This window comes from Mauremys mutica, chromosome 10 (genome assembly GCF_020497125.1).
Source record: "Mauremys mutica isolate MM-2020 ecotype Southern chromosome 10, ASM2049712v1, whole genome shotgun sequence".
Taxonomy (NCBI): Eukaryota; Metazoa; Chordata; order Testudines; family Geoemydidae; genus Mauremys; species Mauremys mutica.
The window spans coordinates 67,222,887-67,249,327 of record NC_059081.1 but is presented as its reverse complement, the minus strand read 5'-3'; the positions used below and the strand labels follow the sequence as shown (position 1 = coordinate 67,249,327).

Sequence of the window (26,441 nt, the reverse complement as noted above, 5' to 3'; positions counted from 1 at the left end):
CTGGGAGAGAGCCGCCCACCTCCGGCCCTGGTGATGGTCAGTGCTCCTCTCCAGAGCCAGAGCAGGGGCCCTCGGCATTCCACACAGCAGCTAGAGTGACCAGATGTCATGATTTTATAGGGACAGTCCCGATATTTGGGGCTTTTTCTTATATAGGCTCCTATTACCCCCCCATCCCAGGCCCGATTTTTCACACTTGCTGTCTGGTCACCCTAACAGCAGCCCTCGTGCCAGCACTTGGCTTCCTGCCTGGGTCCCACATTTCCGGGAGCAAAGCAGGGAGAGCTGATGGGGGCAGGACCACCCGAGGGGAGCAGACTGGGCGTGTGCAAACCATCTAGGCTGCCAGCAAGCTAGGGGAGCCCCCTGGATCAGTTGTTTCTTACTCCTCTCCCTTTAGTCTGGTCTATTTTATCTCTCCCCCACCCCCCACATACCCGCTGTTGCTTCCATGCTCCTCTCCCGCCTTCCTCTGGTGCCTCTTCCCTCATCTCTCTCTCCTCCCACCACTTGTTCCCTCTTCTCCCTGCCCATCTGCTCCCCTCCCACGATGCTCTTTACAGAGCAGGACTGTGCAGTGACATTGACTAATGGTTAGTTCCATTCTGCCTGTGAGTCAGCGCTGGCTACAGCTGGGTTGTGCTTCTCTCCCCTGGGCTACGAGGGCTGGCTGGCTTCCAGGCCATCAAGCCAACTGCTGGACCATTCCGCCCCCAGTCCCTCGGCACAGAGCCTGCAGCTGCCAGGGGGAATGGCAGGGGAGGAGTAGCTCATGGAGGGAGACAGATCTGAGGAAGGTGTGAGCTGGGCAGGCTCCGAATGGGAGAGAGGGGAGGGGCGAGGTGGGGGAAGGGAACTGGGAGCACAGTGCACCCACTGGGAAGGAGAGACAAGGCAGGAGGGCCATATGTCAGGCGTGCGATGTGCTTGGACCCACCTTGCACAATAGCAGCCTCACCTGAGTAAGGCCTGGAGACCCTACCGCAATAGAAATGTGAATTAAATAGCAATAACCCTACCAAGCTCTGAGATTTATTGAGCCATTAAGGACCTGACAACTGCCTCTGCATCTAACAGGAACACTGCCACACTTCAAAAAGGGCAGATCTCCTCCTTCGTGCTGTAATGTGTCCAAAGGAGTGTCCAATCAGCAGCAAAGTGCACTGTTCCGACGACAACCTGCCTGGAATAAGTGGCTTTCTCCAGCCCTGGAAGCTGAGCAGTCACTGGGGAGCTTTCTAGCTACCTGTGCGTTTACACATCTGACAGCTAATCCAGCCATACAAAGGCAGAATCTTGCACTAGGGAGCAGTAGGTGGATTTGTGATAGTCCCTGGAGGAATGTCAGCCTGCAAATCAATGAACAGATTACAAGGCAAAACTAAAGTATTTTGATCTGTGGCAGATCTAATCTAGCTCCAATACTCTTCCCGTCGTGCGTCCTTTATCCTCACCCGATAAGCGCCACCAGTAAGCACGAACGTATACATACCGCTGAGGCCCAGATTTGGCCACCTCTATTAAGCTGAGGATCTAAGAAAAACACTAAACTGTCACAAACCTAGCAATAAAAAGCACAAGCAGCGGCAAAACAGCATTTCCCACCGATACGTCTTATGGATCTTCTGTCACAAGGCAACTGAAAGAGAACGCTTGGACGAGGGTGCAAAGAGCCACAGACCTACGGGCAGGTGCCAGCAAACCCTTGCTACAATTCAGGTGTAATGCTAAGCACTCCCCTCGGCAGCAAGGATCGGGTCCTACATCGCTATGGGCAAGGTAGTGGGAACTCAGAGGGATGAACCCTCCCTGGATCCTACAGGTGGCCACGGGGCTGCGAACGCTGTGCAGAGCTTCAGGAACATGGTTGCTTACACCAGAGGTGCTGGGCTCTTCTCTGCCTGCCCTGCTCTCTCTGGAGTGAGATGTTCCCCTTCCGGGGGGATGCACTGATAGACTCAGCACTCAGAGGAGTCAAGCAGGAATTAGGATGAGACCTTCATGTGGGGGGAAAGGGGAAGAGGGGACAAGTTATTCCATTACTGCCTATTTCTTGAATCTTCCTCAGAAGCAGCCGGCACTGGCCACTGCCAGAGACAGGATTTTGGACTGGATGGACCTTGGGTCTGATCCAACTGGCCATTCCTATGTGCTTATGTTGCATGCAATGGGCAGATGGTTCCTCCCCTGTGCTCATGCGTGAGGGCCCCTTGTAATCCAGCTCTTAGCGAGGCATTTAAACCCACAGAGACAGGTGGGGTGGGGGAAGCGGGAGCAATCAAAGGCCCAAAACATATTGGGTCAGACCCTCAGCTGGTGTCAGTTGCCAGGTTTATACCAGCTGTGGCTCTTCCCCATTAATAATAACGTAGATTAATGAATGCTAATGACATGGGGCGCTCAGGCAGCAAGAGTTTTATGCTCCTGGTTTAACACTGACTGAAATGAGTTAAAAAACAGTCATGAGTTTGTTTGATTGCTAAGATAACATTTTGAATATGCCATAATCCAAGCCTTATGCTTCCTCTTTATGATCCTGGATGAGCACCTGTGTTGAAGACAAATGCCAGAGAAGCATCCAACCCAACTGCTGTTGAGCCACTTTTAGAGTAAATTATGACTTTGTCCTACTCCCTGCTACGGCATTATTGAGATGTGGAATAAAACATTAGAATTCAATAGCATCGTGCAAGGATTGACTGAAAGCAAAGAAGTAGCAGGGAGCATGTGGTTTAATTTTCTTTCAGACGCTGAGCATATGGCATCATGCCGACGTTTTGTACATCTTAGCAGTTCAGTGCCAAATGCCACAGCGATTCCTAAGCACTGGGGGCTACATTCTGCTCTCCGTTACATCTCAGGCAAGCCAATTGAAATCAATGGCTTTGCCGGGGGGCCGACATCCTTGCAGAACTGAGCCATGTATGTGTGAACAAATGCTGCAATAAATGATTAAACACTGTGAGTGAGCAGGAATTACTTAGGGCAGATGGTGACGCTCTGAACAGTACCCTACACTATGAGAAGTCCCACTGAGTTAATAATAATAAGGTTCCAGTAAATAAAGTACTTTTTTGGCGAGTAAAGATATCACAATATGACCTTAAATTTTTCCCAGCGAGACTAGTCTGTATGGCCTCCCCAACCCAATATGGCTAACATCTCCAAAATAATTCAGATCATTGGTTAATCCAAGGGGTAGATATTGTTTTAGGAAGAGGAGAACAGATAGATACTTTCTTATCTATCTCATGTTGGTTAATTCTGGCCAATTACCTGACACACAGTAAGTACATTTAGACATATTTCCTCTGTCTCCCAAACAATGTGGCACATTCTCAAGGAGCGGAAATTACATTGTGTAAGCAGGAGAGGGTGTTGGCTTGTTTTTTTTGCTAGAGGTAATAATCCTTCCCTTGGCTCCATATAACATTCAGAGCTGGGTAGATACTGCAAACATTCCCATGAATATTCATTCAAATGTCTTAATGAATTTGCTGTCAGAGTTCGCGGTCCATGAATATTCTAGCAGAAATGTTTGCTGAAATGGAAAGAGTTTCGAGCAAGTATGGCAGAACCTTCTCAGAAAGCGAATGCCGATTTCCTAGCCACGAATATTCACACCAGAAACCTCGTTCTGAGTTATGACTATCCAATCGGGGAACCAAAACAATAGCATCTGGCCTGCATGTCCAGTCCAAACAACTCATTCCCAGCACTGATTATTCAGAAAATACTGACCACACACAAGCTACAGAGCAAGAATTATAGATAAAAATAAACGGGGGGAGGGAAGGGGAACTCAATCTGCTTGCAGCCAATCCACAAAGCGAGAAAGAGGTGAAATTTGTAAAATAAGTTATTCATTACAAATTATTCCCCCAGCTCTATTAATATTTATGCATTCACAGTAAGTCTGCTTAATTTCTCACGAGGGTGCCTGAAATAAGGACTGTAGCCCATGTAGGAGCATATCTGGGGTAGAGGGAAGAACTGGAAGTAGGACTAAACCCGGATTCTATTCTGCATTCTGCCACTATAATCTTGTATGTATTACTTTGTTTTCGTAATGTATAAAAGAGGTGATTTATTTACCACTCCAGGCCCTTGGGTCAACATTTCATAATCCAACTCAACCCCCACTCCCACCGAATGCCTGAGAAAACCCGTGGGCCTTGCCAGACAATGGACAAGTTCTGAACCCTGGGTGCCTCAGTTTATTCGTTTATGGAATGAATATAATGAATATCAGAACACTGGGATATTTTTAAATACCTTGTGCCTGATTCCCAAGGCCTTGCACCCGGCTTAGCCATTTACATTGACACTTGTCCTAAATCACTGCACTCTTCTGAGCTGGTAAAATGGCCCAGCCATGTCGCACAGCTGTACAAGTCACAAGGCACTGGAGCCCCTTTGAGGTCTCTCAATGAAAGGAGGTTAGAACAGAGCTTCCCTGCCTATTTTTGAACTCGTGGTGACAAGTTACTGCAAGCGCTATAACAAGTACCAGTAAACATATTCCAACACACTCTGTTGCGGTCCAACCTCAATACTCGTGCATCACACAGCTTGGCTATAGAATCAATGCTCTTAAATGCACCAGAATCCAGCCAAATAATGCTATAAAATAAAGAGCAAAGCAATTGGGCCAGTGCATATTCTCACTGAATTTCCATTTTTTGTCCTTTTCTATTGCTATCATTGTTTTGGAGGAGACCCTCACCCACAGTTATTTTTCCCAAAGCTTTCCCCCCCCAATCCATTGTCAGACAAGTCAGGAACTGTGTGTTCAACCTGTTTGGGGTTTTTGGTTGTTTCAGGAGGAGTTGTCTAATCACATGGATCAGCTATTTCACGTACCTTACAGGCTGGAGACATTTCAAATTCCCTGCTCTGGCCACCTGGATGTATCATAAGCCAGGTTCTAATGCCTTGACTCATACTGAATAGGATGTTATGGCACAAGCAGGTCCCTGGATGCCAAGGGCACTACTCACAGAGTGAGTTATTACTCAGTGTGACTATGGATATCAGAATAAGAATATAAGAACAGCCATAATGAGTCAGACCAAAGGTCCGTCTAGCCCAGTATCTTGTCTTCTGACAGTGGCCAAGGCCAGGTGCCCCAGAGGGAATGAACAGAATAGGTCATCATAGAGTGATCCATCCTGTCGCCCATTCCCAGCTTCTGTCAAACAGAGGCTAGGGACACCATCCATGCCCATCCTGGCTAATAGCCATTGATGGACCTATCCTCCATGAATTTCATAGAATATCAGGGTTGGAAGAGACCTCAGGAGGTCATCTAGTCCAACCCCCTGCTCAAAGAAGGACCAATCCCCAACTAAATCATCCCAGCCAGGGCTTTGTCAAGCCTGACCTTAAAAACCTCTAAGGAAGGAGATTCCACCACCTCCCTAGGTAACCCATCCCAGTGCTTCACCACCCCCCTAGTGAAAAAGTTTTTCCTAATATCCAACCTAAACCTCCCCCACTGCAACTTGAGACCATTACTCCTTGTTCTGTCATCTTCTACCACTGAGAACAGTCTAGATCCATCCTCTTTGGAACCCCCTTTCAGGTAGTTGAAAGCAGCTATCAAATCCCCCCTCATTCTTCTCTTCTGCAGACTAAACAATCCTAGTTCCCTCAGCCTCTCCTCATAAATCATGTGCCCCAGGCCCCTAATAATTTGTTGCCCTCCGCTGGACTCTTTCCAATTTTTCCACATTTCTTGCAGTGTGGGGCCCAGAACTGGACACAGTGCTCCAAATGAGGCCTCACCAACGTCAAATAGAGGGGAATGATCACGTCCTTCGATCTGCTGGCAATGCCCCTACTTATACAACCCAAAATGTCATTAGCCTTCTTGGCAACAAGGACACACTGTTGACTCATATCCAGCTTCTCGTCCACTGCAATCCCTAGGTCCTTTTCTGCAGAACTACTGCCCAGCCATTCGGTCCCTAGTCTGTAGCGGTGCATGGGATTCTTCCGTCTTAAGTGCAGGACTCTGCACTTGTCCTTGTTGAACCTCATCAACCTTATCTAGTTCTTTATTGAATCTGGTTCCTAATGGTTCTAACGGACCCCATTTCTGTATGATAATGCCATTTAGATACACTGATCTTGCACAAGCTTGTCAGATGTTAATTCCTTTCTCTCAATGCTATTTATACAGCACTCCAAACAACTATTTATAGCAGTTCAGAGTGCAAGAAAAGATCTCAATTCGTGTCCTCGATTAACTTGTCAAAACAGTAAGGGAGGTTTGGCTTCCCCCCAAGATACCAAAACTTAAAGATAAACTCTTCTTTGGGGCCAAAATGAGGAATTCAAAAGTCAGCTGATTAAGATGAGGTTTGCCTGTCTACAGGGGTAGATTTAAAAATAATACTCCAGGATTCTACAGTGCTGGTCAAAAAAACCCCCCAAAAAACCCCAAAAAACCCACAGCAGCAACCCTTGTAATATATTGGATAGTAACAATTCTATAGTATTGCTTTTATTAGGCCAGTAACAATACCGTGTTATTTTTATAATGTTTATTAATTTTTCCAACTACAACAAATATACCAAAATACCAGATTTGTCGTCATACATAAAGTAAAGAGGGGAAGCAACATATCTATCTTTAGGGTCTACATCAGAGGTGGGCAAACTTTTTGGCCCGAGGGACACATCGGGGTTGTGAAACTATATGGAGGGCTGGGTAGGGAAGGCTGTGCCTCCCCAAACAGCCTGGTCCCCGCCCCCATCTGCCCTCTCCCACTTCCTGCCCCCTGGCTGCCCCCCTCAGAACCCACGACCCATCCAACCCCCCCGCTCCCTGTCCCATGACTGCTCCGACCCCTATCCACACCCCCGCCCCCTGAGAGGCCCCTCTGGACTCCCACACCTATCCAAGCCCTCCGCTCCCCATCCCCTGATCCTCTGCCACCCCATCCAACCACCCCCTGTCCCCTTCCCCCCTGGGACTCCCCACCCCCTTACCACACTGCTCAGAGCAGCAGGTGCTCGCAGCCCCACAGTCCGGCCAGAGCCTGCCACGCCACCCACGCTGCCCGACAGGAGCGATGGGCCAGAGTACTGGTGCTGTGGCAAGGGGAGGCTGTGGGGGAAGGGCTGGGGGCTAGCCTCCCTGCCCGGGAGCTCAGGGGCTGGGCAGGACGGTTCCGCAGGCTGTAGTTTGCCCACCTCTGGTCTACATTAATCTTAGACCTCTAAACAGTCAGCCCATAGGTTGCCTATCCCTGATGTAGACCAATAACCACCTCCCCTACTCCCCCCCCCCCAAAACTCCCAACCCTACAACTAGAAAACCAAAACAAAAACACCCTGCAAGATTCAAAGCAATGCAGGCAGAAGTCCAGCAGCAGAGTGGGGGCTATGCAGTGTATTGCACTGAATGCACCCTGCCTTGTGGGTGGATAGCATGTGTGTGTACTCAGTGCAAGGCGCTCATGGCCCACAGAGACCAAGTATGGGCTCTGGAGACCAGAGCAGCTGAGCTGGAAGAGCTAAGGGAGACTGAGAGGAACATAGATGAGACTTTTTGGGACACAGTAGAATAGTTCCACCCCAAATCTGACAGCCTCTGTGCTGTAGAGGAGGATTGAAGTCTCAGGGAAGGAGAACATCAAAGCAGAGCAGAGGGAAATGATCTCATAGTTGGGAACCTCCTTCCAGATGATCTCATGCTTTCCTCTCACACTGAGGACACCTCAAAGAGACAGGTAATAGTAAAGGGGAATCCAGTTAGAAATATTGACGGTCGGGTTTGCAATGATTGGGAGAATTGCATGGTGAATAGCCTGCAGGGTGTGAAGTTTATGGATCTCTCGAGACAGCTAGACTGGCTTATGTGCAGTGCTGGGGAGAAGCCGGTGATCATGGCATAGGTAGGTACCAATGACACAGGGAAAGGTATGCGAGAGTTTCTGGAGGGCAAATTTAGGCTGCTGGGTTATTAAAGTCCAGGACCTCCACGGTAGCATTCTCTGAAATGCTTTGAATGCCACACACTGGGCTAGTTGGACAGGCAGAACTGCAGGGTCTCAGTGCATGGATGTGATGATGGTGTTTGGAGGAGGGATTTAGATTTATTAGGAACTGGGTAGCCTTTTGGGAAAGGAGGTGCCTATACAAGCAGGATGGGCTCCATCTAAACCAAAACACCCAGATTGCTGGCATATAAAATTAAAAAGGTTGCAGGGGAGTTGCTGGGGGAAAGCTGATTGGTTTGGTGGCACACACGGGTCAGACAGAGGCATCCCATAGGAGAGGATTTATTAAAGGGGATACTCTAGATCCTAGTCAAGAGGAGAGAATAGAACTTGACGAAGTACTGATAGGAACAGAAGAGAAACTGTGACATGAAAGAGACTCTGATTCAATTACATCACAGGAAGGCAGACAACTAAATACTGACAGATCTTTTCAGTGCTTGTATATAAATGCTAGAGGTCTAAATACTAAGGTGGGTGCCTGGTATTAATTGAGGATATTGCTATAATAGGCATCATTCCACTGAGTTTCTCTGATGCTAATCAATGGGACACAGTAATACCAGAGTACAAAACACATAGGAATGACACAGTAGCTTGCGCTGGTGGGGGAGTGACACTCTATGTGATAGAAAGCACAGAGTCAGATGGAGTAAAACTCTTCAATGAATCAAGCTGTACAATAGAATCTCTATGGCTAGAAATTCCAGGCTTGAACGATAAGTGAACATCAACAGGATGGTCACTGTGATCGTAACATGTTCAGGGAGATTAGAGAGAAACAAGAAGAGAAAACCCAATAATAATTACGTGTACAAGGGTAATACCAGGAGATACTAACTGAAATCAGGGCCCCATTCTGTACATAACATAGCAAGAGACAGCTGCTTCTCTAGACATAGAAAGGGAAATGAGGACTTACCCAAGGCCAGTGACAGAGGTAGGAAGAGAACACAGGCCTCCTGCCTCCCAGGCCAGTGGCCTACCTACCAGTCTCTTTCTCTACTTGGGTGCCCATTGCCTTCCTCACCAACAGAATAACTTCACCAGGCCAGCAGAACCGTTTCTGAACTGTGCCAGTTCCTCAGAGGCGAAATGTGCAGCATCTATTCAAAATATGCTGCATTCTTATCAACAGTCTGTATTTGGCAGTTATGCAGGGGGGGGGGCGGAGGTGTAAAAAGCGACTAAAATTCAGGTTTAAAATCCACCAAACTGCAGCAATCTTAATGCTTCAAATTACGCCCCCCCCCATGGCAGGGAGTAGGGTGTTGTGGTTGGTGTAAATCTCTGATGCGATAGGCAACAGCTTTGCCAACCCATCTGCCACCACAAATGCTAGTCCTCAAAACACCACAGTTTGTAAGCCATGTGTGCTGTATGTAAATATTTTCAGCATAGGCGGGTGAATCCTGCTTGCTAGGGTAAACAATAAATCCTCTGTTATAGACCCTGAGATGCAGACCTGATTGACTGCAGTCTTGCTCTTCACGTCTAGCTTCCCCCAATAGAAGTCCTTGGTAGGAATGCAGACGTGCCATCTGGGATCCAAGGAAGTGAGAGCCTTTTGTGCTGAGAGCAGTATGGGTGAGAAACCTGGGAAGCGAAGCAAAGCTGAGCTGTTCTGGCAAGCGTCCCCGTGAGAAAGAGGATGCTTCTATATCTTTGACAGCATGGATTAAATCATTACAAATCCTTCCAAGTTTTTTCCTACAGAGTCTTTGCATTAGAATATTGAGACAAGAACACTTCCTCCTGGATGAAAACCTTCCACTGCTGTGGGAAAGTCACCAATCAGGAGACGCAGTTGTTCCTCATCCAGTCAGAAATAATGGTATTGCCTCCATCAACATCTTTGTTCTGTGATTAGTGGTTTTTAAAAGACAAAACAGTGCTCTTGAATAGAGCTGGGAGAGATTTTTAATCCAAAAGTTATTTTCAGTAAAAAATGCAGATATGGGTGAACTGAACTGAACTATTTCAGCAATTCGCATCAATTTCAGTAAATTGTTTCAACCCAAAAAACCTAAAAAAACAAAAACAAAAACCCTGAAATTTTAAGAATTTTATTCTGTGATTTTTGAAATGTTTCCACTTTTTAATTCAAAATGATTTTTTGTTTCAAAGTTATTTTAATTTTATTTTATTTTAAATGGAAAAGAAACTTGAAATATAAAGAAATTCATTTTGATTCAAACAAAATGCTTAATTCAAACCAAAATGTTGGCTTTTGTTTACTTTTCACCAAAATTTTTAATAAAGTCTGTTTTTGGGTGAGCCCAAAATTATTTTTTTTAGAATTTTGGGGAATTTTCAGAAAACTTGAATAAGGAGCGATTGACAGCCCTGCAGGCTTACACAGAGTTGGTAGAAAAAAAAATTCAGTAAGAAACTTTCAGACAAATACTAAAAATAATGACAAAATAAAAATTTTTGAAAACAAATTTCCATTTCTGTGGCAATTTCTCAAGATTTCTCAAAAAAAAATCCCCAAACTCCAAGACTGTTTCAAGCAACTGAAATGGTTGCTGTTTTGACAAGAACCCGAACAATTTTGAGGATTTTTTTTTCAAGGATGGAAGGGAAAGGGAAAAATAAATTTCCAACCACCTCAAGTCCCAATTCTCTCTTTATTCAGGGAACAGGAAGAGCACAGACAAGTTTTGGAAGCCAAGTCAACATTTCCTGACTTGCCGGAAGCCCCCTAGAAGCTCAATTTCCATGCCCGGTCCAGTGCTAATAAAAGATGCTAACTGAAGACAAACATGATGATGGTTTTTGTTCTGTGACCCCCTCTTCCCTAACAACTGAGATTTCCAACACATGTTGAACAGGCCATCACATGGTAATGGATTTCAGCTACTCCTAATTTGGGTCACATTCATCCTAGTGACCTCCAAGTGAAAGACTTAGCATCCCATTACCAATCTCCTGTCCCATCCAATCCATCATAAAGATTTAAGGCCTGCTACACCATTGCCCCACACCTTGTGGGATCAGTGCAAGTTGGGGGTCAAATGTCTGACTGTTTTATACCTATTTTGTGGTTGTGTACATAAGCAGCAGGTACAGAACAATGGGCAGTCAGGCCTTCAGTTTTATCTTTGTTATGTTCCTTTCTGGACACAACAAAATAGGCTTAATCTAAAGCTCACTGAAATCAGTAGGGATCTTTCCCCTTGACTTCAACAGGCTTTGAACTTTCCCTTGATAACAATGGGCCCAGTGTTCCAAGTAAGAAACTAATTGAGGATATTGGCATAAGTGGAACTAAATAAATCTCCACAAACTAATCTTTAATTGTTTTCCATCTTCTCCAGTAATTCTACTTCTGAGACGATGATTTTAACAGCATTTCTGAAGCTCTCTCTATTTACTTGTGAGGTTTTCTAGCGATCATTTATTTTGCAAGGCAACTGAAGAAGCTGCTAGGTAAGAGTTACTATAGCTAAGTAAAAGAATTATTTGCAGTTTCTTTATCTATTTGAAAACCAAGTTGTTTACTCAAATTAAACAGTAAATCATTAAGAGGAAGCTCAATCCAATTCCCATTCAAATCTAAGGGAGTCTTTCCATTGACTTAAGTGGGAGCTGGATCAGATCCAGGAAAGCATCACCACAACCTTGTAGTTTGAGGACAGCTAACAAACGCAATGGTCCCAATTCTCATTTACTCTAAGGTCTTTTTGTACTACTCAGGCAGTGTAAAGGAGCTTTAAAGTCACGAGATAAGAGGGAAGGTTCTGTCATGGATCAGTCTTTGGTTAAAAGACAGGAAACAAAGGGTAGGAATAAATGGCCAGTTTTCATAGTGGGGAGGGGTAAATAGCAGGGTCTCCCGAGGATCTATACTGGGAAAAGTCCTGTTCAACATATTCATAAATGATCTGGAAAAGGGGGTAAACAGTTAGATGTACATTTGTATTAAAGCCAAAGCTGACTGTGCAGAGTCACAAAGGGAATCTCATAAAATTGGGTCACTGGGCAACAAAATGGCAGATGAAAGTCAGTGTTGAAAAATGTAAAGTAATGCACTTTGAAAAGCAATCCCAACTGTACATAGAAAATGATTGGGTTTATATTAGCTGTTACCATTTAAAGATCTTGGAATCACCATGGATAGTTCTCTGAAAACATCTGCTCAACGTGCAGCAGCCACCAAAAAACAAACAAAAACAAAAAGCGAACAGAATGTTAGGAACCATCAGGAAAGGGCTAGATAAGCCAGAACATATCATAATGCCACTATATAAATCCATGGTACTCCCACACCTTGAATACTGGGTGCAGCTCTGGTGGTCCCATCTCAAAAAGGTATATTAGAATTGGAGAAAGTACAGAGAAAGGCAACAAAAACTTTTAGGGACATGGAACAGTTTCCATAAGAGGGGAGGTTAAAAATACTAGGACTGTTCATCTTGGCCTATGTCTACACTAAAGAGCTTATAGTGGCACCACTGAATATTCACACCTCTGAGCAACATAGGTGGGAGCATAGACATAGTCTTAGAAAAGAGAGGACTAAGGGTGGGGGAGGATATGATACAAGTCTATAAAATCAGGAAGTGTGATTTACACAAGAACCAGAGGTAACCCGATGAAATTAATAGGCAGCGGATTTAAAACAAACAAAAGGACGTACTTCTTCACATAATGCACAGTCAACCTGTGGAACTCATTGCCAGGGGATGTTGTGAAGGCCAAAAGCATAACTGGGTTCAAAAAAAGAATTAGTTACGTTCATGGAGGACAGGTCCATCAATAGCGGTTAGCCAAGATTGTCAGAGGAGCGGACGGGCCGGCTGGGGTATATATCCAGCGCCATAGCAGCGCCACTCCAGGGGGCGCCCAGCCGGCCCGCCGGAGTTGCTAGGGTAAAAATGTTCCGAAGAGCCGTGCACGCGCGGCGCGCACACTTACATGGAATGCATAGGAGCAATCACTCGAAGAAGAAAAGAATTAGTTACGTTCATGGAGGACAGGTCCATCAATAGCGGTTAGCCAAGATTGTCAGGGACACAACCCCATGGTTTCAGGTGTCCGTAAACCTATGAGTGCCAGAAACTGTGACTGAATGATGGGATGGGTCATTTGATAAATGCCCTTCTCTGTTCATTCCTTCTGAAGCACCTGGCACTGGCCACTGTTGGAAGACAGGATACTGAGCTAGATGGACCATTGACATGACCCAGGATGGCCGTTCTTATGAGAATCAGGCTCAATAAGCCAAATTCTGCTCTCAGTTACACCAAAGCAACCCACAATGGAACCAATGATCTGGTGCCTGTGTGTATAAGAACAGCAAATTAATTAGAAGGCTCTGAGGTCATAGATTCTATGCAGGGTGATCGGCCAAAGTCAGAAGCAGATGTCTATTAACCAAGCTGCAAGGGTATTGCTTTCATTTCGCTGGAACACTCTTATCTCAAATCCCATCTTCCCTATCTTTGTAATTACTAACACACACATGTATGGAGCCTAGCCCTGAATGGCATCAGTTTTAATAGGCTATTCCTCTCCTATGTGGCTTTCACAGAGATATTCTGATGAAGAAAAGTTTATGAAACAGACGCTATACCAAGGCATGTCAATGGTGATTTGCCCAGGCAGCCTCAACAGTCCACTGCATTTCAGTCTAATAAATATAGGGGATAAGCTTGCATTTCCTAAATGATGATCTGCCTGCCACTGACACAGACTGATTTAATCTTAGCTGCTTTGCATCAAACTTAGATTACCAATAGCTTGTTATCATTCTTAATCAAATGCAATAGTCCCCAAACAAATCAGGGACGGGAAGCCATCCTAAGGGAACACACTGCATTACTCCTTTTTATTGATGGCACAGTTACTTAATTTGATGAGGAGACATAAATGCAGGCAGCACTAGATACCGAACCAGAAATGTTTTGGTACAAAGAAGATCTATAGATGCAATTTGAAAGCACTCTGCTTAGGAAGGATGGCTTCTACCAATGGAAATTTTGAGATGAGATGTGCACACAGAATACAGATTACTACTCCAACAGGAAGTTAAATACAGACTGCTGCTTTTAGCATTTAAAACAGATCAGCTGAAAATTGCATCTCCAAGTTCCTTTCCCCAGGCAATTCCTGAGCATCATGTCTGAGGTAACATGGCAAAGGCATGCCATCCATCCAAGCTCAAATGAAGCTGCTCGTGTGTTGGGATGTTTCCCACAGGTGTATTACTGTAGGATCATCTCCAGCATAGCTGTCCCTCCAGATTGCTCAATTCTAATTAGTGACCCTTATGATGTTCCTGATTGGTAGTAAATGCCCTATACTTGGTAACCATGCACGGGGGTTTCCATTTTTGAAAAAAAAAAAATTGGTGAAGTCTTATGAGTGTATGCAAAATAGAGAGTTGTGTGAACTCTGGAAACCTTCCTCTTCATTGCAGGGTAGCCTTTCACGCTAGCAGAATCCTTTCCCTACCAAGTAATGGCACAGACCCAAGCTGCTCCATTGCTCCCCAGCAGCACATATAACTCAAAGAGGGACATATTTGCCACTGTTTGCTAGCAAGTGCTGTGGAGTTATCCACCACTGCTGTAGAAAGAAAGCAGGAAGAAAGTTGCTTGTACATGTGAGCTATTAATTAGGGCCACAATTCAGAAAAGCACTAAACCATGTGCGTGAATCCATCTCCATGCAAGACAATATTTAAGCACATGCTTAATTTAAAGCATGTGCTTATGTTCAATCTTGAATAGGAATACTTTCCTGACTAGGGGTCTAAGGCTGTGCAAATTTGCAGAAACAGCTCAACAAAAAGGCCAGAGAAATTTCCGGCAAATTCATTTTGCCCACGTTCACTCCCCAAAATGTCTGCATTTTCCTAAAATTTCACAAAAATGGTAATTCAGTCACAAGGACAAGCAAAACCGCGACATTTGGCTGTGGAAACAACCGCATTCAAAGCTGATGTGGATCTTTAAAGGAAGTGCAAGCAGTTCTGACTATCTGCGTTCTGTTTCTGTCTCACATTTTGAATTTCACTGCAAATATTTTGCCCACCTTCACGACCAGCATTGCTTCTCTGTTATGAGCAGTAATGGGGCTTGATTCAGAGAGCTAACGCTGGCAGCACGACCCTCTGAAGTAGATTTGCTGGATCTCACAGATGAGTTTAAGGCCCAGCTTGGAGTTATGTGATTTCCTTTGTTTTGTTCTGAGCACGAAGGAGGAATCCTCCAAGAAGCTGAGTACTCTCACTCATCAGCTTGTCAAAGATACTCAACTCCTTGTTAGCTCAGGCCTTACATTCATATTATCCTCTTGACTGGTTATTGAGATTTAATTGATGTAAATGCACACATCCCTGCTTTACCCTGGTGTGAGATCAGGATCATCCACCCTGTTTGGCTCTGACAATTCCCACAATAGGGTAGACAATTTTCAGCTTTAAACCAAGAAAAAAGATCTGATTTTGTTTAATTAGAGCAACACCACGTCTTGACCACAGACGTTCCATGGGCCACCAATGTGGATCCAACACCAGTTTTGGCCCTTAGTATTAGATATGGCTTGGCATGTCAGGCCTGAGCTCATGCAACTCCCACCAACGTCCAGGGCAATTGTATTGGCCTTTTAATTGAATGGGTCCTGTCGATCTCAACAAGCAACTGGTTCGTGGCATTAATTTAAAGAGAGCCTTTCACAACGAGGCAAACCTGAGAAAAATAGAGTAATGAGACGCCAGTCCTCATTAGCTAGACGGCAGGGGTCCACGGTTTGAGAAGAAGGCTGGGAGAATAGACATGGACCCGAAGGATATATGTCTACACTGCAGCGGAGAGTGTGCTTCCCAGTACTGGGAGCCAGACATGCGCTGACACTGCTCAAGCTAGTGTACTAACAGCAGTCTAGCCCCAGCAGCATGGGCAAGCCAGCTGAGTACAAACCTGCCTGGACCCCAGGGTATGTACCTGGACTACTAGCCCAAGCCACTATCCATGACACCCTGCTATTTTTCGCATGCTAGGTCAAGCAGACCTAGTGCAACTTCTACTCAGGCTGGGAAGCACCTTCCAACTGCAGTGTTGGCATACCCAAAGTGCTCTTGGGCTGGGTAGTGCAGCCTGCCACCAGTGCTAGAAGAGGCAGGTGATCAGACAGCAAGTGTGAAAAATTGGGATAGGGGTTTGGGGGTAATAGGAGCCTATATAAGAAAAAGACCCCAAAATCTGGACTGTCCCTATAAAATTGGGACATCTGGTCACCCTAGGTGTGGCTATGTTAGGGCTAAAATTGGTTGGATTTTTAGACAGTGTGGTCCCACCTCATTCCTTTGTATACACCCCTGATGCTACAAATATATGTATCCCAAATGCAATAATCTGTGACGATAGTTTTCTGCTTTGGGCCTGACCCAGCTCCCAATGGAGAGACTCTCATCCGCTTCCAGGGAGCCAATCAGGCTCATGGTTATTCAATGGAATCTTTGTCTAGGGGGGAAAAAAAACAACGTTTCCTCTCCCAAATTCAGTTCTTAATCAAGTTTGATTCCACAGTGAAGTCACCTTGGTGTTATCAATGCAATACAATTGTATTGATAACATTACACCATGCCATCATGGTAATGATTGTGCTGTCAGCAATACTGCATCATGGCTTCATGGCAGAATGGGCAGCAAAATGCACCACCAAAATCACCACATTTACCATGGCATCTCTGGAGCTCCCTCTCCTCAGAGCAGGAAACACTGCAGTGCAGTAAAGCCTCTCTAAGAAGCTACTGCGATTGTTCTGATTTTCACATTTTCTCCTGCTTCTCCAGCTAGAGCTGGAAGAAACTGCAGAGGCAGAACGTTCAGAAGGGCTGTGACGTTGGAGCCCACAGGACCCAACTGATTCTGCTGAGTTGCTGTTGCTTTGTTATAACTCCACTCCGGAGACTCCCGCTGTCTCGTTATGGGGAGGAAGAGGAGATATGATGATAAACTATCAAAAAAACAGAACACTGGGAATGAATCTTTTTAACCATCAAAGACCACTGCAGATTATGCCATAAAATTAAACTGATCTGGCCATATCAAAGAAGACATAGCTACACCTACCAGTGCATTTCATACGCTCTGGTTAAGGGCAGATGCCCGAAATAACAATGTTGCCTGAGTCTGGGAGCACTTGGAGCTGAAGTGAATATTTGCACTAAATGAAATTTTCAGTGATTTTAGCTTCTTTTTCTTCTGGGGCCTGATCCAAAGTCCATTGAAAGCAATGAAAAGATTCATGCTCGCTTAAGTGGGTTTTGGATCAGGCAAAGTATTTGCAAACCAACTGATTGCAATGAGTTTGTAATGCAGAGGTGACGGCTGCCCTACGTCCGTACACTGTGTTTAACCAAGGTGCAGAGTGTCTGACACAGGGACGACATGAGGGGCGGGGCTGGCTTTACGAAAGTAATAACCGCAGGTGCTTCTTTCTCAAGGGTTAAACAACAGCTTTCTTCCTCCTTCCCCAAGCTGGCAAAGGATGTGCACAAAACATTCCACACACAAAAATCTGGGGCTACATCCCCAATGGGATGTGGGCCCCTAGATCCCACGTTAGGTCCCCAATCCAAAGTTTAGATCCTCAAAACCCCTTCTCTGCTGCTGCCGCCTAAATTCCCTAGGCAGCAAAGTACATAGATGTCTTCCAGTGGGCCTATGCAAAGCCCCCTAAGCTGCTTGGTGCCTCAGGTCTGGTGGGATCCACAAACAAGGCACCCCTCCACCTATCTCGCTTGCGGGACCCAATCTGGTAGACTCCCCGAGACTGACTGCCTCACACAAAACCCAGCTGAGGAGGAGAGTGGGGATTTGAACTGAGGGCTCCAACCACCAAGATATAGTGGGGGGAAGACCACAAAATCACCATCACGGGTTCTTTTGACAAGAAAGAGCTGATCTGGTTTAGGCATTTAACTGCAGGCGAGGATTCACGGCTGGGAGTCCCAAGCAGAGGGAAGCATCTCCCACCATCTCAGGGTTAGGTACCTAAGTCCTTTTGAGAGGCAGGAGGCCTTAAGCCACATCCCTCTCCTCAGCTTTTCCTATGGCTAGTTTAGGCCACTCCAGCTCAAGATGCTGGCTTCCGTGAATCCCATTTTTAGGCACCTAACTTTTCTTTGGACTGGAGCCTGAACACCTAACTCTGGGCTGCGGATTCCACTAGTCACTGCCCCACTGAGTAAGCCCCCTGTGTGGATCTAGCCTCCAAAATCAAAATTCAGGTTTACCAGCCAGGGGCTTCAGCCTGCAGTCCTCCAGTGATCAGCCCCAGCATTCAGCTTCAGGCTACCTGCAGCTTCCAGCATTTAAACTGCCACAGTTAAACTCAGGAGAGCTGTTTTTATCTGGTTCTTCTCCTGTCTGGATTGGCCCCAGACTCTGCCTTCCCTAACAAGCCTCACTTGGCCTTTCAGGATTAAACCTGGGCTATTAGTCCCTGTGTTTTCTCACTAATTGTTCCAGCAATCCAACTGATTCCCAGGTGCCAGCACTCTCTGGGCTCAGCTGACTCCCAAAAGAAAGCAGGACAGGAGCTAGAGCAGAAAAATGGTGAAGAAAAAATAGACACAAAACCAAGGGGCAGGGGAGATAAGAATCTTTCATATTTATGCATCTGTACTCATGCAACATAAGAATTTTGGGGCTAGATCCACAATGGGATTTAGGTGCCTATCTGTCACCTCCGGTGTCCAAGTCCAAAAATTTGATCCTCAAAATTTCTGATCAGCTTCTGCGTAACCCTGTAGGTGCCAAAATCCCCTAGGTACCCAAGTTTCCTCCAGTAAAGTCCCCTCCCCGCCTAACTTTCTGCTGCTGGCGATGTGCAAAGCTGCCAAAATCCTGACATGGGGAAGCTGCTCAGTGCCTACCTCCACACCAGAGCCTCACTCACCTTCCTCATCTGTGGGGCCTAATCTGGTAGGCTCTCAGAGGCTGCTTTGGATTGGGGCCTGCAAAACATATCTGAGGGGGAGCCCCCCTACAGCTCAGTGCTTAGAATACTTACCTGAGAGGCAGGAGATTTGAACCAGGGCTTGAACTTGGGAACCTCCCACTTCCCTGGTGAGTGCTCTAACCACTAAGCTATAGGGGAGGCAGCACCACTCTGCCTTCTCCTCCTGCTTGGTTTTATTTATTTTTTTCCCAGCAAAGGGCTGACCTGGTTTAGGTCAGTTCCCAGCTGTGACTTCTGAGTGTAGACAGGAACCTTCCTCCAGCCCAGAGTTAGATGCTTAACTCCCTTTCGGGGGGTGGAGCCTAATCCCCACCCCTCTCCTCAGCGTATTCTATTGGTTAGCTCAGGCAGCCCCCTGCTCAGCGTGTTGGCTCTTGCTAAGTCACTGTGCTCTCTCCAGGCCTTGGAAAGGGAGCCTGGGGCCTACCTCAAGGCTGAGGAGTCCACTGGGCAGCAGGGTACCTAAGTGGGCCATTGCAATGCAGCAGTTCTGGCACGTGTGAACTACAGAGACGTCTCTGCAAAGGAGGAAGAACCCTTCCCTGGTGTACATAACCCCCCAAAGCACCAGGCCATCCTCTCACGCTTTCTCACCCCTCCATAGGGTTGTGAGGGTTAATCAGGGTTTGCACACTCAGCTCCTCAGGTGAAAGGGGCTAGATAAGTGAAGAGCAGTATTAATAGAATAGTAACATGATACAGACTGTAAAATCTTCGGGGCAGGGACTGTCTTTTTGTTCCCTTTGTACAGCGCCTAGCACAATGGGTCCTGATCCATGTCTGTGGCTCCTAAGCATTACTTCAATACAAACAAACAACAACACACTAATATTCCCTTACTTAAGCTACATACTTCTAGGGGCTGAGCAATGTTCTTCACTTCATCATGGCATTCCAGTACTGAGCTCTAACACCTCACATCAAAGCAGTGGGAGATCAAGGCCCAGATGTGCAACGGTACAAAGGCACCTAACTTCCACGGATTACAATGGGATATAGACAATCCATTACCTTTGAAGATCTGGGTGATGGGAGTTAGACACCTAAATACCTTGAAGATCTGGGCCCAAGTGCCCAGAGCTTCTCAGGATCAGGTCCCAAATGGTAGCTGAATCAATCTATTGTTTTTATATAAAACGCAGGTGGACATTTCCAAAGTCCCCTAGGGGATTTGCATACCAACGTCCTATTCATTTTAATGGGAATAGGGTGCTCAAATACCTTAGACAGCTTTAAAATGTTAATCTTTATTAAGAAATATAGAAGTAGCCAAGATACTTCCGTTTGAAAAGCAGCTAGTTTGCACGTAGGGCAGCAGTGTTACTTTTTAATTCAGACTGTTACTACGCACACTTAAAAAGATATATTCACATGGCAAATGATCACTGTTCCATGGCAGTAACATACCATAGAGCAATCTACTGCTTAAACTACGTGCATTTCAAAATGCGCCTGGACACATAAATAAGAGTATGTAATAAGATCCCTTTGCAGATGGCACGACATTTTAGGTGAATAATATTCATTTTAAGACTTATTGGCAGATTTTAGCAGCAGGCTATAACAGCTACTTCTGGGCCATTATAACCCTGAAGATAAAGAATATGCTTTTAAAAACTTGTCTACATAGCTCTAGCCCCAAATGAACTCTAATAACATGGACGGTGCTGATCAAATATGGCAGAGATTTTCCTTTCTTTTTGACTTCATGTGAAGTCAAATAATTAGAAATAAATTAATAAAGTTAACAGTAGCAGTGTGCAGAGGCGGTCAAAAAAGCAAACAGGATGTTAGGAATCATTAAAAAGGGGATAGAGAATAAGACGGAGAATATATTATTGCCCTTATATAAATCCATGGTACGCCCACATCTCGAATACTGTGTACAGATGTGGTCTCCTCACCTCAAAAAAGATATTCTAGCACTAGAAAAGGTTCAGAAAAGGGCAACTAAAATGATTAGGGGTTTGGAGAGGGTCCCATACGAGGAAAGATTAAAGAGGCTAGGACTCTTCAGCTTGGAAAAGAGAAGACGAAGGGGGGATATGATAGAGGTATATAAAATCATGAGTGATGTTGAGAAAGTGGATAAGGAAAAGTAATTTACTTATTCCCATAATACAAGAACTAGGGGTCACCAAATGAAATTAATAGGCAGTAGGTTTAAAACAAATAAAAGGAAGTTCTTCTTCACGCAGCACACAGTCAACTTGTGGAACTCCTTACCTGAGGATGCTGTGAAGGCTAGGACTATACCAGCGTTTAAAAGGGAACTGGATAAATTCATGGTGGCTAAGTCCATAAATGGCTATTAGCCAGGATGGGTAAGAATGGTGTCCCTAGCCTCTGTTCGTCAGAGGATGGAGATGGATGGCAGGAGAGAGATCACTTGATCATTGCCTGTTAGGTTCACTCCCTCTGGGGCACCTGGCATTGGCCACTGTCGGTAGACAGATACTGGGCTAGATGGACCTTTGGTCTGACCCGGTACGGCCTTTCTTATGTTCTTATGTAACAGTAACAATACACAGTGGGGCAAAATGAACAACATTAAGAGTAACATTTATAGCCAAGGAAAGGAAATATAAATAAAAAAGATTAAACTCTTGGTCCTACTCCTTCAAACACATGTACATGTGTGGAATCCTGATTTGGGCTAGTGTTCCCACTGGCGTCAATGGAATTACACACGTGAGTAAGGATTACTTGTCTGAGTAATATTATGCCAGATAAGGCCATATATCCTTAATATACAGCACTGTGTCAATCTATTATTATTCATTATGGGCCAGATTCTGCTACCCGTTGTCATTCTGGATAGACTCATAGACCTGAAGGGAACCTCAAGTCCAGTCCCCTGCACTCAAGGCAGGACTAAGTATTATCTAGACCATCCCTGACAGGTGTTTATCTAACCTGTTTGTGAAAAACAACACAACCGCCCTAGGCAATTTGTTCGAGTGCTTAACTACCCTGACAGGAAGTTTTTCCTGAAGTCTAACCTAAACCTCCCTTGCTGCAATTTAAGCCTTTTGCTTTTTGTCCTGTTCTCAGAGGACAACAAGAATATTTTTTCTCCCTCCTTTTCATAACAACCTTTTATGTACTTGAAAACAGCTATCATGTCCCCTCTCAGTTGTCTCTTCTCCAGACTAAACAACCCCCCCACCTTTTTTCCCCCCAATTTTTCCTTATAGGTCATGTTTTCTAGAGCTTTATTCATTTTTCTTGCTCTCCTGGAGACTTTCTCCATTTTGTCCACATCATTCCTGAGATGTGGCACCCAGAACTGGACACAATATTCCAGTTGATGCCTTATCAGTGCAGAGTAGAGTAGACAAATTACTACTTGTGTCTTGCTTACAGCAGTCCTACTTATCCATCCCAGAATGATGTTTGACTTGTATTTAGCTTTCATAAACTGAACATAGAATCATAAATTATTAGGGTTGGAAGGGACCTCAGGAAATCATCTAGTCCAACCCCCTGCTCAAAGCAGGACCAATCCCCAAATGGTCCCCTCAAGGATTGCACTCACAACCCTGGGTTTAGCAGGCCAATGCTCAAACCACTGAGCTATCCCTCCCCACAGTGGTATTCCTTGCACAGCAAGGTACTACTCAGAATGAATAAAGGGAACAGAATCTGACCCTGTTTTATAATGCCTCATATCAGTGTTGCTGTCCCATAGGGTGACCAGATGTCTCGATTTTATAGGGACAGTCCCGATTTTTGGATCTTTTTCTTATATAGGCTCCTATTACCCCCCACCCCATCTCAATTTTTCACATTTGCTGTGTGGTCACCCTACTGTCCCATTGGTGGCTATATACCAGATCCACAGCTGTGGTCAGATCCTCAGCTTGTATAAATTGTCAGCTCAGGAGAAAGCTAAAACAGTGATGTCTTAAAGAGAGAACTCTGGGCTCCTTCCATCAAAGTCAAAACACCACCAGCTGAGGATCTGTCCCTCGATTTCTAATATTGCTGTTTTAAATGGAGTCCAGAAAGACAATAGTTCACATGTACAATGGCTGATCCCCCTAGCTGTCTGCTGTGTTTTTTATACTATGCTCATTATTGTGGTATATGTTCACCCTAATATTGCAGCATTATGGCTCTTGGAAACCATCCATTGCGATTACAAGGCAGGGTCTGCCATTCTTATACAAATGTAGCTCGGACTGAAGTCAATAGCTGTTCCATGTCTGTAAAAATACATAGTGAAAACCTCACCCATTGAAGTCAATGGCAAACTTCCACTGATTTCAAGAGGGGGCAGGATTTTGCTCGCAAGATCAATATTACACATAAAGGAGCAGATTAATAACAGAGTTAAAGCACTAACTGCAAATTTTCTGGTTCTTTCCAGTTTTAGCCAACTCCTTAGCATCATAGTAATGCATTAGTTGAAAATTTAATGATTTTAATGTCTGTTTTAACACTTTTATATTTTTAACAAAATAATTATAAATTCAGTAGCAGAATTAAAGCTGTGTTTCCTCCTTTAAAGGCAATCATAGATGATGTATGTAAGAGTATTGGCTGCAAGTCAAGTCAGTAGAAAGCCAAAATTGAATCTAACTCCACCGCTACAGCTGTGTACGATGGTTTATGCATTTTTTTATATTGGTTATAAATGAGGTGGAAACTGTGATTGTGCCAATTTCGGAACAACACAGTTCTTCTAAACCACCAAAAATAAATAAATTAATTTAAAAAAATAGTGCCAGCGTGTATACCAAAGGAACCCGGGCAAACCTTACTTGCTAATGGAACTACAGCTAGTTAACATATTTTTGCTATATGAAGCAGCCCTGGTACAAAAGTCAGCACAGTGATTGATTATCAGTATAATGTGAACCTTAAGCAATTGCTCATAAAGCATGTAGATCTATGCGAAGGAATGAAAGATTCCCCCTTTCCATTTGGAACCTAAACATAACAGCGATAAGTAGAGCTGGGTGAAAAATTTCTAAACAAAACATTTTTTCCATTGGAACATGCCAATTCATTGAAATCAAAATGTGTCAGTTGTGAGAAAATATTGTTAAAGAAAAGAAACTAACCACTTGGATCAGTTGAATGGAGCATACCATTTAAGCCTTGTGGGACCATTTCAATGTTTCCTTTCAAAATGACTTTTCATTTCAAAATGTGTTTTAGCTTACATTATAAATTACACCATAATATAAGCATTAAAAAGTTGGAACTGAAACAAAATGTTTCAATTGACCCCAAACTCAATTTTTTTCAAAATGTTTGTTTCATGGGAAATTTTAGAAATTTTCTGGTTTCATTTCAGTTTGGAATGAAAACACATTTTTCAGAAATGTGGCAATTCCCACATAGTTGTAATGATAAGTGTTGCTGTGTCCAAAACCCACAGTCTAGGAAAGACGGGCCACAAACCACGATGGGGCAAGATGCGAGTGATATGTAAATTTAACTGTCAACTGCAATTTAACTCTTTTCTTCACAATCTTTCAATGCATGCATTTGCTGCCCTGCTCCCCCAGAGAGCCCTGTTGGAGCCAATGCAGCTCACGTGCAGAGATCTGCTCACACACATCACTTCGCAGAATCGGGGCCTTAGTGGCTAAATCAAAGCCCACTGAAGTTAGTGGAAAGACGTCCACTGATGGGCTTTGGATGGGGCCTTAATAAAGCAAACCCCTCTCTACCTCTGCAGGTCTCCCAGGATAGCTATTTGCGTAGCTGAAGTTGAAGTATCTTAGTTCGACTTACCTGGCCGTCCTTACGGCGGCGAGTCGACTGCCGCGGCTCCCCTGTCGACTCCGCTTACTCCTCCTGCCGAGGTAGAGTACAGGTGTCGATTAGTGGATCGATTTATGGCGTCCAGATGAGACGCCATAAATCAATCCTCGATACATTGAACACTACCCGCTGATCTGGCGGGTAGTATAGACATACCTTAATTGTGTTTGAGGAGACCCGTTATAAATGACTGACTCTGGAGAAGTAGTGAGGAAGTGAATAAACACAACGAAAGAAATGTACTTTCTTAATTTATGTTGGGATTCTAAATTTCTGACAGTGATGCCCTAGGAGGGAAAACAAATTCAGGGAAATGAATACATAATAACCCTTCTACTATGAGTACATGGATTTCCTCAATATTTACGTTCTTCAGAATATGCATCACTGTGTTAGTTAAAAAGTTAGACAGTCCAGAGTTCTAGGGTAATTCTCCAGATCCAAACGTCTACCGAACTCTGGAAAGAGTTCTGCTCTGCATCTGAATCCATCTGCAACATTTCGCAGCTGGGGCACTTCTCTTGTCAGTCCAGATAGCAGGAGCGTGGGGATCACACAATAACATGTACTGCATGGGAATTCAAAAGAGCACAATGTGTGCTGATTAACACATGTCTTCTGGAGCGCAGGCCACTTCAGAGAAACACACGCTAGCTTGAAATGAATGAGTGCCACTCTTTACGCTGCCTTCCTACCACCTGTCATTCAGCTGGCTCCCTGAGCTCAGACCACTCTAGAATTGACTCATTTCCACTGTGGAATGAGATGGAGGCAGGATGCTGTGAGCCAATGCAGAAGTCTGCACCTCTTGTGCAATTTGGAGAGACAGAAGGGGCAGGCCAGGAATGATGGCACCCTGGCTACCCAGTTCCAGTGGCCAAACATGTCATGGAGGGGTGCACATGGGCTGATGATACTAACGCAGTATCTACTGCAGGGCTGATACAGTGGCCTGGATGTGGCACTTTGTGGTCTGAGGGCGGAAGAACCCATGTGCCACAATCACAACAGGACTTCCCTCTCCCCCTACCCCCGTGCCAAGTCCGTTTAGTCAGGCTGGTGGTGGGGTTGGCTCCAAGGTCCTGAGCCAAAGCCCTTTGAGATCAGTGGAAAGATGCCTGTTGACGTCAATGAGACGCAAATAGTTAGGTACCCCAAGTGAACAGGTTCAGGGTCCATTTTGCCTCAGGCTGGAGAATGTAGCTAACAGACATCAGTAAGGCTGCAAATCAATTTTTTCCCCAGTTTTTCCAGCACAAGGCCTTGTCATTTAAATGCAATTAATGAGATTTATGACCTTTATGCACGATTGCAATGTCGTGCAGCGAGTCAGCTTGCTGATCAAATACAATGAGCAGATGCCACTTCTTTGGGGAAGCAGTTGCATTTAATTAAATCACCAACTGGAAAATGGGCATACCTCTGTGTGCCAGTCATTTGGGGCACCACTACAGTGCAAAAGGGCTGCGTCTTCAATGGGTAGGCATCTGTACCTGGGCAGAATGGGTGACAAGTGATCTCATTCTGAGCTGGTGGGTTTTATACCCAGTTTGCACTGTAATGAATGATTACCCAAGTTGCAATGCAGTGGAGAATCAGGCTCCCCCTATGAAGTTTCTTTTATAGATTTCAGATTATTATTAGAATCCTTCAAGATCTTTTTCTTGCTTGAGAAAT

At 44.8% G+C, this 26,441-nt stretch overlaps 1 protein-coding gene across 3 annotated transcripts in view; it reads right to left on the bottom strand.

Moving 5' to 3' along the window:
* The window catches only part of VWC2L (von Willebrand factor C domain containing 2 like), a 132,949-nt gene that overhangs the window by 56,477 nt on the left and 50,031 nt on the right, over positions 1-26,441 (bottom strand). Inside the window, exon 1 of one of the 3 annotated variants that reach the window (XR_006582672.1) lies at positions 18,259-18,375. The exons of the other annotated variants lie outside the window; for them this stretch is intronic. The gene's annotated coding sequence lies outside the window, so the exon portion shown is untranslated. Of the gene's footprint in view, positions 1-18,258; positions 18,376-26,441 lie in introns of those variants that run through there. 3 annotated transcript variants of the gene reach the window in all.